Source organism: Mus caroli, chromosome 6 (assembly GCF_900094665.2).
Source record: "Mus caroli chromosome 6, CAROLI_EIJ_v1.1, whole genome shotgun sequence".
Classification (NCBI taxonomy): domain Eukaryota; kingdom Metazoa; phylum Chordata; class Mammalia; order Rodentia; family Muridae; genus Mus; species Mus caroli.
The window spans coordinates 143,616,270-143,633,274 of record NC_034575.1 but is presented as its reverse complement, the minus strand read 5'-3'; the positions used below and the strand labels follow the sequence as shown (position 1 = coordinate 143,633,274).

At 45.8% G+C, this 17,005-nt stretch overlaps 1 protein-coding gene across 2 annotated transcripts in view; it reads left to right on the top strand.

The window, feature by feature from the left end:
* The window catches only part of Bhlhe41 (basic helix-loop-helix family member e41), a 64,657-nt gene that overhangs the window by 21,765 nt on the left and 25,887 nt on the right, over positions 1-17,005 (top strand). Inside the window, exon 6 of one of the 2 annotated variants that reach the window (XR_003836909.1) lies at positions 4,463-4,516. The exons of the other annotated variant lie outside the window; for it this stretch is intronic. The gene's annotated coding sequence lies outside the window, so the exon portion shown is untranslated. Of the gene's footprint in view, positions 1-4,462; positions 4,517-17,005 lie in introns of those variants that run through there. 2 annotated transcript variants of the gene reach the window in all.

Genomic DNA, 17,005 nt, shown 5'->3' with positions numbered 1-17,005 from the left:
ACATCCACAGACAAGGAGAGAGAATCAAGCTCACCCATGTTGCCTGATTGTCGTTATCTAGCTTTCTCTGTTTGGTTCAGCTTAAGGAATGGTGTTGCCCACAGTGGGCTGGGTCCTCCTACATCTATGAACAGTCAAAACAACCCCTCCCCTCCCATACATACCTAGGCAATCCCTTGTTGAGGCTCTCTTCCCAGGTGATTTGCTGATATCTAAAACTAACCATCACAGATGTCCTTTGGATAAAGAACTCTTTCAATCAGCCCAACCAAGAGAAAGGTCGTGAATTCATAACCTCACAACAAAAGGATAGCTCTGAAGTTTTACCCTCCTGCCTCCCAAGTGCTAGGCTTCCAGGCACATTCTGTATACTCAGTTTTGTGCAGTGCTGAAATTTAACTCTAAGCCTGCTAACAATGAAGATGAACATGTGGCCATTTTGCAGACTGTGGCCCTGTTTTGCTCTCACAGTAGAGAACTTGAGCTCTCCCAGCACACAGAATCCGCATGTGGGTAAAAGGAATCTCCAACTGGGAGTTCTGAGTTCTGCCCCAACAGTGCCCTCCTGAAACATTATTGTATTAATAATCAATAGCTAGGTTATTGGGTTTGGGTTAAAAATATTAATCTGAATATCCATAGTGCTTCTTAGGATCTTGCCTAGAATTCAGTAAGCATTTAAGAGGTGTGTGTGTGTGTGTGTGTGTGTGTGTGTGTGTGAGCTTATGTGTGTATGTGTGTGTGTGTGTGTGAGCTTGTGTGTTTATGTGTATATATAAGCTTGTATGTGTGTGTATGAACTTGTGTGTGTATGTGTGTATATATGTATGTGAGCTTGTATATGTGTGTTTATGTGTGAGCTTGTGTATGTGTGAGCTTGTGTGTATGGAGCAACTTTGGGGTGGAGGGAGTGTGGTAGAGCAGGTGTGAAGTGACAGGTCCCAGAAACCCTCTTCATGCAGCAGCTATGACCTCTGAGTGTCTGCAGACACAGTTCTCCCTACCACCTCCAGACATACTGTGACAATACCACAGGGCTCTGAAGGTCAAGTCAGAGGAGTGAACTTTACCAGAGGTCACTACAGGTTATTTCTGCTCCCTCTCCTGTGTACGTGTACACGTGTGTGTTATATTCAGTATGTGGTATGTGCACAGGTACACGTGTGTGCATGTGTGTGTACACATGCATGTGTGTGTGTGCCCATGTGGAGCCCAGAGGTTATCACTGAGTGTCTTTCTTTGGTATCTTGCCATCTTTATTTGGGGTGGGGACAGGGACTTACTGAACTTCAAGCCACTGACTTGCTTAGCCTGACAGAACTCTGAGCTTCAGGGATCTGTGCGGCTCCGGTCTCTATCCCTTGGCACTGGCTGCCATGTCAGGTTTTCCACATGGGGTCTGGACAGCCACACTCAGAGCTTCTTGCCTGCATGGCAGACACTTTTCGAGCTATCTTTCCAATTCATTATTTCCTTTCTTACCCAACCTGGTCACCTAAGATTTTGAAATCCCACCATCCTCAGGCCACCTCAGGGACAACAGGCAGAAGCTCCTGTCACAGTGTCATTCCCCGTTCAGGCTGTGTGTCTTCCTGGAGTCTGCCCAGTCTATGGCCAGAACTGGAAGCACCAGACACCCCTCCCCAACAGCTCTATAAGGTGGAGACCAGAAGAGGTGCCTGCAGGGCTGGGGTTTGATGAGGCCTCCTCTGAGGGCCATATTTTGGGCTGGAGGAGGATGAGCTAGCCTTCTAGAATCTTCTCATAGAATCATAGGCACTGTCCCATTAGTGAGGGCTCAATCTTCATGGATGAATTGTTTCCCAAAGGCACCATCAACAAACACTGCTGTTGGGTCAGATTTCCACATATGAATTTGGAGGCAGGGCAAGCATTCAGTGTATAGAAGGGAGAACAGGTCTTACCTTTTGGCCTCTTCCTGGGATACTTAGTGCATTAGACAGATAGTGCTAGTCTGTTAAATCTCAGCGGCTCCCCACATGTAGTTGACATGGTACCCTAGAGACACTGTTTAAATTCAAACATGCTATTTCCAAAATGCCCCCATCTTCAGGGAATTCTGATTATCTAGCCTTCCATACCATCTAGACAGAGGTGCTAATGCAGGAAGCTCCAGGCGACTTGCTGGCTAGGTGATTATGTCATCTCTGCATGGATGGAAGCTGCTTTCCACATAGTCTGTGCATGTCCGGGCAGATGAGACCATCGAGGCTAAGGGCTGGACCACAGAACTCTGCCTCCTTAAGCCTTGTGTTCAGCACAGGGCATCCTGTGCTCTGTTTGGATATTCCAGTAAATTCTCATGCAAATTCTGTGTCCGCCAGCTACCTGGATCAGCTGTGCAAGCCTTGTGCTCACCAGTCTGTCTCTTCCTGGTGCGTTAGAATGATGGTGGGGTCAAAGACGCACAGTGGAGCATTGTGGGTTCTCAGCTTTGAGAGCCGTCGGCCCCTATCTGTAATTGGTTCCAGGCAGACAGGAGACAGATACTGCTGGTTTGAGTCTCACTCTAGCTGGGTGACCATAAGCAAATTGCTTCTCAGTATTTATGTGTCTCTGTAAAGAGATGCATAACTCCTTTGAGAATAGTTGCCGGGATTACATGACACGTCAGAACTACTGGTACTGGAGTGTCTTCCTGCCCCAGTTTATTGGTCATGAAAGTGGTAGGAAGAGACAAGGTAAACGGGGAGTGGGGAGGTTTCATTAGCATAATGGAGTGCTTCCCCTGTCTGTGACGGTGCTCCCTGCTCACCCCCTCAAGTACCACAGCCCCAGCTTCCTGTTCTCCCTGGTGTGATTGGCCCTTAGCCACCACTTGCACCCCTCACCTGACTGTTGCAAACCATGGTTCCTCGCTATCTCTCCATCTAGTCAGTTCTCACCTGCACATTTTTTTTTTTCTGGGTCAGAGGCTCATGCAGCAGTGGGTCACTATCTGTCTATCAGGAGGTGGCTTTGCTCTGCATGAGGTCATTCAGCAAGGCTTCAGGAACCTTGGTAGGCTCCCTAGTAACAGACACCAAGGTCTGAAGGCCACACTGTCTTCTTCGCTTTTTATATGGAGAGCTCCCAAGTGACAGCTCTGCTGGGGACATCTTAGTTCTTCAGGGCTGTCACCCAGTCTTAACTATGCTGCCACTGGCTGGTGTCCCCTGTACCCTTGGAGATCAAGGGCATGAGGCAGGTCCTCTGAGGGAGCAGGGAGGTCAAGGCTGCCCTGTAACCTTGGGCACCAGTTGCTACAAATGCTGTTCATGTTTCTAGTATGGAAAGAAATGTGCTAACTGCCATTATCTGCCCCTGTTGCTTGCTCTGTGCTGAGGGAAGGTCTGAGCTAGTAACAAGTGCACATTCATTGAATTGATGGAGTAAAATTTTAAACCAACACATTCCTGCCTCACAGAGAAACAGTATCTTCTGCTATTGCTGTTTCGAGACAGGGTTTCACTATGTAGTCCTGACTGGCCTGGAACTCTCTAAGTAGACCAGACCAACCTCAGACTTACTGTGATCCTCCTGTCTCTGCCTTCTGAGTGCTGGGATTTAAGGTTTGGGCCCAATGTCCAGCTTAGTAATTATTTATTATTGCTGACCGACCATTTCCAGGCTGGGTGCAGTAATGAGGAATTTACACAGGGAGGGGTATTCCTACAACTGCCTCTCTCAAACCTGGGAGAATCAGTATACTCTTTATATAAGAAATATTTTGGTATGATACTTTACTAGCTAGAAATTTAGAAATCCATAGAAAATGTGTGTGTATAAATAATATATCTCTCTTAATCTGATCATATATATATAATGATATATATGTATTATATGTATATATGTATTATATATATAACTGAATATATCATATATAATATATATGTATAATATATACAACTGAATATATATCATATATAATGATATATGTATGTATAATATATATGCATATATGTGTATAATATATATATATACATATATATATATATATTATATATGTGTGTGTGTGTATCTCTAGAACTTCATAAAAAGCAGCAAGCTAGGCCAGGCCTGTGATGTAGGACAGTCATTTAATCTACCTAAGATGCTGAGGCAGGACTTCAGGGCCTGCCTGGGCTAGGGTGAGTTCAAAGCCAACCATGGCAGCTTAGTGAAATCCTGTCTGAAAAATAAGAAGTAAGGAGAGACATGCAGATGCATCTCTGTGCTGCTCCAAGAGCCCCTGCAGAATATCTGCCATCTGAGTAGATCTCCCAGCACCGGAGAGCCAGACAAACAGAACAACACAAAGAATGTGCAAACAGAGAAGAAATGAGAGGGAAGAGCGAGATCTAAGTATAGCAATGAGCAGAGAATGTGGAGCTCAGACACAGTGACATTCTCAGAGGTGACAATGAGAGCACGCTGGAGCTTAAGACACAGAGAGAGACGTCTCCTTGGTTCCTGTTCACAGTTGCTGCTCCTGGGGAAACTGCTCCAGAGAGATGTGCGACATGTGTGCTCAGAATCTCCGGGAGCCAGAGCCGACTCAGTCCCACCAGCTGAGCTGTGGATGGCAAGAGAAACAGCAACGGTGCTCAACAGCTAACCTGGCAGAGCGGAGCACCCGGAAAACTGAGTGACAGTGTCCCCAGAATCCAAGGACCAGGGATACAGCTTCTGGTGGGTACGTGTGAGCATGTGATGTCTGACACCCTGACATCACACTCTCTCCCCAGCTCACCTGTAGTTGTGTTCCAGAACTTCTCAAATCTATTCAAACCACGCTGAAAATACTTCATGCTTACATGTAGAGTAGTGAGGGATTGTTAAAGGTCAGGAGAGGCTGAAGACAATAATTTTACTTCCTTTCTTGTTTGAGGCAGGACCCCATGTAGCCAAGGCTAGCCTTCAATTCTCAATTCCGAATGCTGAGATTATAGGCAAGTGTCACATTCAATAATTCTTCGTTTTAAGGTCTGATCCATGTACCATAGAAGCTTAACAAACCTGCTCCCTCCGTGTCTTTAAATTAATCACATCTGACCAACAAATGAGTCTGATGAGCAGATCATCACACGGTTGTGTTTGTAGAGTGCTGATATTTGTTGTATGTGAGGTGATGACATTAACTAATAACCTGTCTGTTGACCTATCACATCAGAGTGTACAGTGAGACATTTGAAGCACGCTCCTCAGCTGTTTACCTCTGACTGCCCTGCTGTCCCCTGAATTGTCAGGAGTATTCCTGATGCCAAGCTCATGCTATGCACTTGGCCCAAATCTTAACCCTTACCCCAATCCTCTCTGCCTCCTCCCAGCCGCTATGCAAGTCTGCACCCCTGAATCTGAAGACACACACACACAGAAACAAGCACTTACATACACATACTCACACACATATACACATGCACACACACATATAAACACACACATATACACACATGCACACATACATACATACACACATACACACACACATGCACACACATATATACACTCAGACATATACACACTCACACATTCACACATATACACACTCATATACACATAAACACACATACATACACACCACTCCTAAATAAGAATATGGATATTTGTCTTTTTGTCTGAATTATTATTATTATTAAGTATAATGTCTTCCAGGTTCATTTGTGTTGTCACAAATAACGAATTTCTTCCTTTGTAGAACAGAGTAATAGGTCATCATGTGTATGTGCATGCATGTGCACATTGCAAGTGTGTGTGTGTGTGTGTGTGATCCCACATGGCTGTTGTGAAGTGTGTTGCAGTAGGCATGGGTGTGGTTATCCCTTTGACACAGTGACATTCACCTTTGGTGTAGACCCAGAAGAGGCAGGCTGGCTCCATGTGGGATTCCCATGCTGTTATCCAGGATGTCTGTATGACTTTCATGCTCACCAGTGTGTGCCAGGAGCCCCTTTCTCCACACTCACTAATGTCACTTCTGTCTTGTTCGCAGTGGCCACTGCACTATGTGAGGCAATGTCTCACTGTGCCTTTAATTTGTCGGGGTTGGTTTTTTTTTGTTTTTTTTGTTTTTGCTTTTGTTTTTGTTTTTGTTGTTTTTGTTTTTCATGAACCTGGAGACTGCTCACATGATTTGCAAATTGTCTGAGTCCTTGGCCCACTTTAAAAATGGCAATGCTGTCTTCTTGCCACTGAGTTATCTCACCACCATATTAAAGGGAAATAATGCCTCCAGTTTCTGGGACTATCAAAGACAGCTCTGGGAATTTCTGCATATCCCCTGTATTATGGAACTGCTCTATTTGAGAGCCACTAACTCGGGTAGAAAGATGCTCTCTCTTAAGTGTTGTCTCAGAGTCTGGATTCAGAAGTGGTTTCTTATTGTGCTGTTTTATGGAACTTTAAATCTACTTTTAATAAAATTCTTACTTGGGTATTTTGTTGGATCACATGAGTACAGTATTCCAAGCTGTCTTTGGGAACACTCGAGCCCTGGGTAATGCTGCCCTCTGCCCTAGCTTTGTAAGTAACCCCCTGTGGTGGTTAATATTGCCATCTTTACAGGATCTGGGAGATAAACTTCTGGGTGTGTCTATAAGGGAGTTTCTGGGTAGCGTTAAGGGATAGACTCACCTCAACCATGGTTAGCACCATGCTGTGCTTTGGGTCCTAGACCAGATAAAAAGGAGGACGTGAGCTGAGTACCAGCGTTCATCTGGCTCAGATTCCTGACTGCAGATACAGTGTGAACAGGAGCTCATATGCTCCGTGCCCACCCCACCCCACCGTGACAGACTCGACCCGCCTTGCCTTCCATAAGTTGCTCTTGCCAGACATTTTCTCATAGCAACCAGGGAAGTAACAGACAGCCCTGCCTTTGTAAACATTCTCGCGTGACACTCTGATGCGCCAGTGCTCCTAGCCAGTCGGTGTCTGTCACCCTAATCCTGGCAGTTTCCCTCAAAGCCTCTACTACCAAAGTGTTCACACTTGATTATAGTGACCTCGGCAGCATGGGTCAAATTCATAGTAGGTTAAAAAAAAAAGAAAAAGAAAAAGAAAAAAGAAACCACCAATTACTACAAGACCTTACAGAAACACTAATTTTACATTTGAAGATTCTACAAAATGTGACTTCCCGTTGCCACAGAGACACTCTGTGACATGTTAGCCTATAAAACACTCTCACTGCTGTTTCTTCGCTGGTAAAGGACCCACTTAGGTCCTTGGCATAAGAAGAACATCCTCTTTCAGAATCAAAGATTCTTGCAAGCAGCAGTTCCCTTTGTGGGTACAAGGCCCGCCTTTGCTCTGATCCGGTCACCTAGCTTCACAGCACCGGCCAGTAGACTGGCGGTGGCTGCTGCCCCCTAGTGTATAGTTATTAGCTACTGCAGGCACTGAGTTCTTGAATCACCCAGGGAACCTTATGAATGGAAAATAAATGAAGTAATAAAAATAATGGAGACATTTACAATGTCTTAGTGTTTCAGAATGAGTGCTTAGAACATTTTCCCAGCAATTTCTGAGAAGAATGGCTGTTAAATCTGTCTGTCGCTCTGCCTGCCTGCCTACCTGCCTGCCTGTCTCTCCTCTCTGTTTCTGTCTGTCCTCTCCCCTCCTAGCTTTTTTTCCAGTTCTAGTCAGCCATGTAATTGTCAGGACTCAGTGCTGATGGAAGAGGAAATTGTAACAGTGACAGTGTGAATTGCCCTGGCTTCTCTCTGCTCACCACGTTTAAATATTGGCAGTTTCAAATGCGAATCTAGGGAAAAAATTAAATATTAAATCAATTTACCCATCTTATATAGTGCCAATCAATGTGAAAAGCACAGAAAATGAACTCTCATGACAAACAGAGAGAAGGGGGCCAGAGGGGGCTCCACCCCCTTCACCTTTGGCCTCGCTCAATAGCTTCAGCATACATGGCTGGCAAAGAGATGGGAGTAATGGAGGGCATGTCAGGACCTCTCAGCCTCCTGTTTCCCGGGCCAGGGTGTTGTGTCACTGTGAGTCCAGGTTCTATGGGAGCCGATGGCTTTCCCACAGTGACCTCATGCCTGAAGCCTGCTGTTCTGTGATGCTGGGACATCGAGAATTCAGCATGTGGACAAGCAGTAAGGAATAGCAGACGTGTGCTGGTCATGAAGGTCACCTCTGCTCTTGCTCATGTCCCTGGGTCCCAAGAGACTTCCCTTACAAAGTACAGATGGGATGATGAAGAGTCCTGTGATGGTGGTGGGTGATTAGTGACGCCAGAGCAGGGCCTTCTGAGGGCCTTGCCTAGGGGTAGAGGTTGTGTGTCTGTGACCCGGATCCCAGGGAGCCGAGTCAGTTCCGTGAAATACAATCAATAGCTGATGCCCTTCGCTTGGTGTCCATCCATTCCAAACAGGAATACTGACTATAGCTGGCTGGGACAGGGCGGTGGGGGTTTTGTCCCTGTCCAGCTAATGGTCAGAAGTTACTCACGTGCCAGGCAAAGGCAGGCATAGAGGAACTCACTCTGTGGCTGGAGCCATAAGACTGTGTCCTGGACTCCACAACACCCTGAGTGTGTTCTGGCTCAAGTAGTGTCGCCACGTTCAGGCGGAGGAAAAGTGACTAAATGCTTGCCATAGTTTTAGTTATTATTTATTTATTTATTTATTTATTTATTTATTTATTTAGTGGGGGTGGACACAATGTAGATCAGGCTTGCCTACTCTGAGATCTGCCTGTCTGTGCTTGCTAAGTGCCTGGATTTAACATTGTACACCACCATGCCCGCATTTTACTGCAGAGTCCCCTACTGCACAGAAGCCCAAAAGACTCTTTAGCTCAGACACACTATGAGGCAAATGGGAGGTCACCGTCAAAGTTCACTGGTTAGCGAGAAGAGAAAAGCTCCAGGGTTTGTTCAGCTTAACTTCCTAGCAAGCGTAACTCCACACACCCTATATGAGCAAGGAGGATATTCATGGAAAAACTGTGGCTAATATTATCAAAGATTCACTGGGCACGCGTGTGCGCAGTGGCTAGAACCCTGAGGATTGCTGTGAACGCAGGGAGGGGGAGCTGAGGGTGTGGGATGGAGCTGTCTCCTTCCCACTGAGTTTGGAGAAGCAAATAACATACAGAAAACAAGAACCGTGTCATCTGCTGTCCCAAGGAAAGCAGCTGTGGAAGGGTTTGTCTTGTCTCACAGTTCCAGGGAGCAGTCCATCCGGGGCTTGAGGTGGCTGGTCACAGTGCAGCAATCAGGAAGCAGAATGGTGGGTGTCTGGGCTCAGCTGCCTTTCTTCTTTGTATTCAGTCTGAGACTCGAATGGAGGGAATGGCGCCATCGGTGGGCAGATCTTTTAGTACTTTGTAGTAGAATCAAGATAACCTCCTCAAACCCACCCAGAGGTTCATCTCACGGAGGAGTCTAGAGCTCATCAAACTGACAACCGAGATTAACCACACAACAGGCACAGTTTAATTGTTTTGTTTGTTTGTAAAAGTCCCATCTTGGCTTCCCGTGTCGTCTCCAAAGGCTGAGGCTCATTTAGTTGGTTCTTGATAAATAACACTGATTGCCATCAGCTCATTCACTCTGAAATCACTCTCTCTCTCTGCTCTGTTTCCCTTCCCTGTGCAGTTTAGTCATCTTGACTGGCTCATGGGTGCCCGGCTTCTCCAAGTGTGTCTGGGAGAGCGCTCCCGGTTGTAGCATTTGGGTTGGTGGTTCTCTCCATCGCAGATGGCCGCCATTTAATATTTTGAATGTCTGAACAGAAACAGGAAGAGTTAGGGAGAATTCTACTTTGCCTAACTGCTTGGCCCTGAACATTGGTTTTCTATCGTGACAACAAACTTCCTGAGAGAAACAACTTGCAAGGAAAGGTTTCATGTCTGACTCACAGCTCCTGAGGTTTCAGTTGGTGCTTGCTTATAGGCCAGAGTCAAGACTGAACGTCATGACGTCAGGCTGCTCTCACGGTAACAAGGGGAAGAGATGGTGGCAAAATACACCTCATCCATCTATGCCTCCAGCCACCTACTTTCTCCCACCTTCTAAAGTTTCCGAAGCCTCCCAGTAGCCCATTCATATATGGATTTGTCAGCAGGCTGCAGCCCCACAGTCAGTCAACCCCAAAGGCCCCACCTGTGACTGCCTGCACCTGTCTACACGTGAGCCTGGGGGACACTCTTAGGATCCAGAGACGCCGTCTCCTGTCTCTCACACAGGCCTCACAGTGACTACTCTTGGCTCTTAGATACTGGATTTACACTGGGCCACACAACAGCTTCCTGGGGCCTCAGCTTCTCTTTGTAGGTTGTGAAGTTTCTCAGCATCCATAATCACGCGGAGCAGTTCCTTTTTCTAGGTCTTTGTTCCAGAGAAATCTGTCTGTCCACTTGTCCATCATTTATCTACTGATTGCCCATCTAGTGACTACCTATCATTTGTTAATACACATATATATTAATCTATAATATTTATAAATGTCAATCATCAATGCTCTATCAGTAATCTATTGACCAATCATTTGTAATCTATGTCTTCGATTATTTATTTATTTTTTTATTCTTTTAGGTGGGTCTGTATTTCCAGGTGGTGTCTCTTCCTATCTGAAGAATTTCTTGTACTGCAGGTCTCAGGTGACGAATTCTTTTGGTTTTGCTTATTCCACTGTTGTTGAAAATTAACAACAAACCTCACAGTCATCCAGGAGTCAGATTCAGCTTCAGCTGGGTCTGTGGACCCTGGACCAAGGTCTCATCATGCAGCCCAGTGTGGCTTCAAACTCTTGACCCTTCTCTTAGACCCCTTCATGCTGTGGTTTTAGGTAGGTACTACCATGCCCAGACAATCTCTCTACTTTTTCTTTTGTTAACACTGGGGATTGACTCCAAGGCCTCATGTATTCCAGCAAAAGTTCTACCACTGAGCTAAAATCCCAGTCTCCCTTTTTTCTTTCTGAAGAAGGTTTCACCACGTTTCTCAGGGTGTCTCTGAACTCCTTCTTAGCTTAGACAGGCCTTCAATGTATAATCCTCCTGCCTCAATTCCCCAAGCTCCACCGATGAATAGCCCTTAACCATCACCAGTAGGTCTTATGCTGTGACCCTGTTTAATGAAGGGAGTTTTTACTTTACCCCTATATATTCTTGACTACTGGCCATTAGATATGGCTGCCTATGTGTGACTTTCTTACAGAGGGAGCTGTCATACTGTGGAAGTCTCTTTACCATGGAAGCTTTGGTGGGGTTTGCTACAGACATATTGGTCTTTAGGAAGAAATAACAACACGGTTTCTCCACAATAAAAAAATTACGGTAAAAGTGTAATCCCATACCAGACCTACAGGAGTTAGAAACGATGGAACTTTGCAGTGACGTCATTGCTCTCTGCACGGGCATGTATCATATTTCACAGGAGAGGACATCCTGTCAGCAATCTGAGAAGTAAGCTTATTAGCCAGGTGGATACTACAGAAGCCACAGCTTACAGACGGCATCAGTTTATCCAGCAACTAAAGCCTATTTTAGTTTACAGTTGTCAGGGATACAGCTCATCAAAGTGGGAGAGCCACATGTAGGGAAGGGGTATGAGGTACTGGTCACATTGCACCCCAAGCAAGAAGCAAAGAATGGACAGGAAATAGAACCAGGTATAAAACCTAGCGGCTCTCTTCTAGCGATCCACTTCCTACTGTGGAGCTCCACCTCCTAACTCTCTGCAGCCTCCCAAAGCAGTTCCACCAGCCAGGGAGCCCCTTATTGAACTGCATGAGCCTAGAGGGGCCATTTTTTTAAAATTTTTAATATTTTTTATTACGTATTTTCCTCAATTACATTTCCAATGCTATCCCAAAAGTCCCCCATACCCTCCCCCCTACTTCCCTACCCACCCACTCCCCCTTTTTGGCCCTGGCGTTCCCCTGTACTGGGGCATATAAAGTTTGTGTGTCCAATGGGCCTCTCTTTCCAGTGATGGCCGACTAGGCCATCTTTTGATACATATGCAGCTAGAGACACGAGCTCCGGGGTACTGGTTAGTTCATATTGTTGTTCCACCTATAGGGTTGCAGATCCCTTTAGCTCCTTGGGTACTTTCTCTAGCTCCTCCATTGGGAGCCCTGTGATCCATCCAATAGCTGACTGTGAGCATCCACTTCTGTGTTTTCTAGGCCCTGGCATAGTCTCACAAGAGACAGCTATATCTGGGTCCTTTCAGCAAAATCTTGCTAGTGTGTGCAATGGTGTCAGCATTTGGAAGCTGATTATGGGATGGATCCCCGGATATGGCAGTCTCTAGATGGTCCATCTTTTTGTCACAGCTCCAAACTTTGTCTCTGTAACTCCTTCCATGAGTGTTTTGTTCCTAATTCTAAGAAGGGGCACAGTGTCCACACTTTGGTCTTCATTCTTCTTGAGTTTCATGCGTTTAGCAAATTGTATCTTCTATCTTGGGTATCCTAAGTTTTGGGCTAATATCCACTTATCAGTGAGTACATATTGTGTGAGTTCCTTTGTGATTGTGTTACCTCACTCAGGATATTTTACAGTCACAAGATAACACGTGCAGAGACCACCTTCCTGTGTAGGGCATGTTGATTGGGCAAGTTTTAAGAGAAATCAAGAATGAGGAGGAGAGAACAGGGGGTTTGTGTGTTTTAAAATGTGATCAAAATACCGTCTTTCATGGAAGGTCTGTGTATACAGTAACTGATCTCTGTAAAGATGTAGCAAGTGCCATGGAGTCACAGATGGGACCAGAGAGCATGATACTGAAGCAGGAAGCTAAGCTAACTACACACTTTTAAAACAACAATACATATCAGTAGGGATGGGTGCCTTGGAAATACTCAGAATGGGACTCATTTTCAGACCTGGGAGAATCGGAACTAAATGCCGATGCAAAGCCCTGGGGAGCAGCTGACCATTCAAGGCTCTACCAACAGCAGAAGTCATCCTAGAGCCTGGTGGTGTTTGCACCCCAGCTCTATTCATGTGTATGTGTGTGTATGTGTCTGTGTGTGTGTGTGTGTGTGCGCGCGAGTATGAGAGCCCTTGTGTATATACATGTGTTTGTGAACGAGCCCTTGTGTATGTACATGTGTTTGTGAACGAGCCCTTGTGTATGTACATGTGTTTGTGAACATGTGTGTGTGTGTGTATGTGTCTGTGTGTATGTGTGTGTGTGTGTATGCGAGTATGAGAGCCCTTGTGTATGTACATGTGTTTGTGAACATGCGTGCATATATAGGTCCTGTGGAGCTCCGGGTCCAATGTTTCTCTCAAGGGAACTAAGTAAAAACAAAGACTGGCAAGACAGGTAAAGAAAAAGCAAGAAGGCTACACATTGGATACAGAAAGAGTTTTTGAAGATATGTAAATTAAAACTAGAATACTTACACCCATAGCGGAACTTCTCCCAATATGATCCTTATATATAAATTAAAGAGAAAAGACTTTTAAGTGAAATTTAGAGCATGAAGACATGTTAGACTTTAGGATGATAGGATCTGTGGATGATCATGCTTTGGACTCAGGGAGATGGCCTCTGTCAGGTCAGGACAAACCAGGTTCAGCTATTAGTCTTGAGTGAGCACTCAAGACAGGCAGACTAATTGTGAGAAACAGAAAAAAGGAGTGCACTTGATATGCTACACTGGGAAGAGGGTTTTAGCAGCCCCAGGGTCTTGATTTCAGGTTAAGTTTGAAATAAAGTAGCAGGCTGTGCACACAGAGGCAGCTCTGGTCCAGGGGTGGTGCAGCTGCCTCTGACCCTTTGTTCTCCTTTCTGTAAGGTGGTCAACACAATTGTGAATCTTAGAAGAAAAGTTTCCTTGCTGGCTGGCCCGGGCTCAAGTTTCCTTGCTGGCTGGCCCGGGCTCTAAGGGGTTCTTTTCTCCCAGCTTGAGATTTCTGGGGGTGGGAGGGGTTCTGATTTCTTGCACTTCTTCAATAGTCCACTAGCCAGAGCAAGGAGCACAGACATCAATAGTCCAGTAGCCAAGCAAGGAGCATAGACATCAATAGTCCAGTAGCCAAGCAAGGGGCACAGACATGTCCTTAGACTATCTTCAGCCCTTCCAGGATGGTTACAAGAACAGCTAATCTTCACAGAGCCGCAGGATCAAGCATTGGGCCCATAAAGACAATCCTGGGGACATTTAGGTTGAAACATAGCCAACAAAGTGTCTTCCTGTAGAGGGCACCAGATGACTAGGCAGTGAAACCTTGCTGCTCTGTAGCAGGAAGTCCTGGGAAAGAGCTCTGTGAACATACTGGAGACTTGTGGAAGTTGAAGATCCAGACTGGGGGTGGGGGAAACGACACACGGACTCAGTCTTTCCCTGCAAGCTCCATGCTGACAAGTCCCAGCTCTTCGTATATGCAATCTCTGTGTGACAGCAATCAGGCATGCACATAGTCCAAGTTGTGGCAAACAGCAACCATGGAGAGTCATCACAGACTAAACTACCATCTGGCAATCTGCATTGGTGCTCTTAGGAGGCAGAGAAGATGACCTTAGACTAATATTTGGACAAGAGTATTTAATCTTACTTTACATTAGAGTGTATTTCCCATGTATCTGGGCCAAAGATGGAAATCCAACTTAGGAATGGGAGCTAATTCTGAAGTGAGTCTATTGAGAAATAAAAACTCACCCACGTCCAACTTGAGTGTCTGTGTCTAACATTTATGTCAGATATGCAAGCAGGAAAAGGCAGAGGTCAGATCTTTGAGTATGCTGATTCCTGATCCTGGCTCTGAGGCAAGGCCACAGGGTCATAGGCCAAGCAGGACCTTCTGTGGATAGGCCGATTGCTTGCACCAGTGAGATGACAAAGCGTCAGAAAACAAGTGGGAGGAGTGTGGATGAGAAGGGACCAGGTCTCAGTCTGCTGCTGGCTGGCCTCTCCTTACATCCCCCCCCCCCACACACACACACTGTGCTGTTGCCAGGAGACTGAAGAGGGGGCCAGGCCACACGGAATGCAGTGCGGAAGTGAGAATGTGCAACCTGTGGTCTCATACCATGTGATCTGACGTGGGCGAGGACTCACTTTCTCTTTTTCAGAGGACAGGATGCACCCACAGATCTGTCTTTTAATACAACTTACCTCTCTCCAAGGTACATATATGTACCCATGCCCAAAACAGGGACGAGAAAAGCAACACGAAGCCCTCCCTGTTCACCTGGCAACTTAAAACCATCTGTAACTCCAGTTCCAGGGGATCTAACACGTGTTCCTCTCTAGCCTCTGTTGGCATCAGGCACACACATGGTGTATATACATACATGCAGGCACAAAATTCATACACATAAAATTAAATATATATCAAATATATTATATAAAATACACAAATATATATTATATAAACATTTATATAAATAAAAATATATAATATATAAAATATATAAATATATTTTAAAAGGCTATCTTATTTCACTTAGTAACAAGTGCCCTTACGTGCAACCTTGCCACCCTAAAATATTCTCAAGAAGATGCAACAGTATTCCAAAGCCCACTCACATCAGAGAGGTTCCCATGAGTGCTTGCTCAGGAAGCTGCCCCATTGAGCTCTCTTATCCTGTTGAGTCCTTATTTCCTGGTAGCCAGTAGGCGTTCTGTGTGGACTTTTTAATGCCTAAGCCCCCACAGCTGCCTGCCCCCTCAGCCCCTCACCTTTGACTGTCTCTTCTGTGCTTCTAACATGGTACCTTACCACATGACTCCTCAGTGACTCAATCAGGAAATCGCTTATGCAGCTTTTCACGGTGGGGAGATCAGTGGTTCTGTGGCCGTGTGCAGCAGCTGACTGCATGAATCCCAGAGGACCAGGAAGCAAGAAGCCAGTGGGAAGTGGGCTGCAATATATACCCTCCTGGCCCATCTCCCTCTGGCCCACTTCTCCCAGTTAGGCCCATGTCCCTAAGGTTCTATCGTTTTCTAAAACAGGACCAAATGTCCAAACAGGAGAACCTGTGGGTCCATTCCCCAGCTCCTTACAGGGCAACCAAGGCCTTTATAACCATGATGTCTGCCCACCCTCTGTTCCCTCCTGCTTATTACTATCTAACCACAGCTATTCAGTCCTTCATAGTTCTAGCTCCTAGACAGTGCCAGATGCCCTTCTGATTCCTATCTCCTGCTCTAGGGTCCTGATGCTTGGGCTGATGGGGAAGCCCTTCTGGCCATGGTCCCATGACACTGGAACCCTTGCCCATTTAACTGAGCTTAACATGTGGTAGTGAGGTTCACCTTCTTCATGAGAGGATAAAATCCTTGAAGTGGGGGACCCATGTCAAGTTCAGCCCAGTATGGCCATAAGTAGGGCTTACTACATACATACCCCACTGGCATTTCCTATGTCACCCCACATGAAGAATGTAAGCGGCCAGGGAGGAACTGTATAAACAGAGGGCACTGTTTTGTTCAGCCATTAACACATGCTTTAGAGAGGGCAGGGTGGATCATTAAAAGTCTAAAGCTTCCAACTAGGAGTCAGAACTGAGTAAGTCTCCTCATTTTCTCTTTATTTTTATAGCTTGATGTTACTCATGTATATTTTCTTAACCTAGGCTTAGCTCTACTTAAAAACACTCCTGCAAACATGGATCCACTTGCACATCAGAGGTGGCAGGATGCAGATGCTGTCTTCTGCAAGCCCCAGCACATTTGCACATCGTGTTTGGAGGCCAGAGGTCAACTGTAGGTACCGGTCTCAACGGCCCTCCATCCCCACTGAACTTGTTTCGGCTCGGCTGGCTGGCCAATGAGCCCAAGCCGTCCGTCCACGTGTCTTTGATTCGCTAGTATTGATGCTAGTGGTGTGACATGTTACACAGGGATGCTGAGGACATGAACATGGGACCTGTGCTTGTGTGTCACGTTCTTATTTACCTGCTGAGCGCCCCAGGCCTAGCTGTACCTCTGAGTAAGACACCATTCTGAGGGTTAGCAGTACGTTCAGAGAAAGGTCTTTTTCTTTTTTTAAATCACTGATACATAGACCTACTTTCTTTGGCATCTTTCAAAGGAAA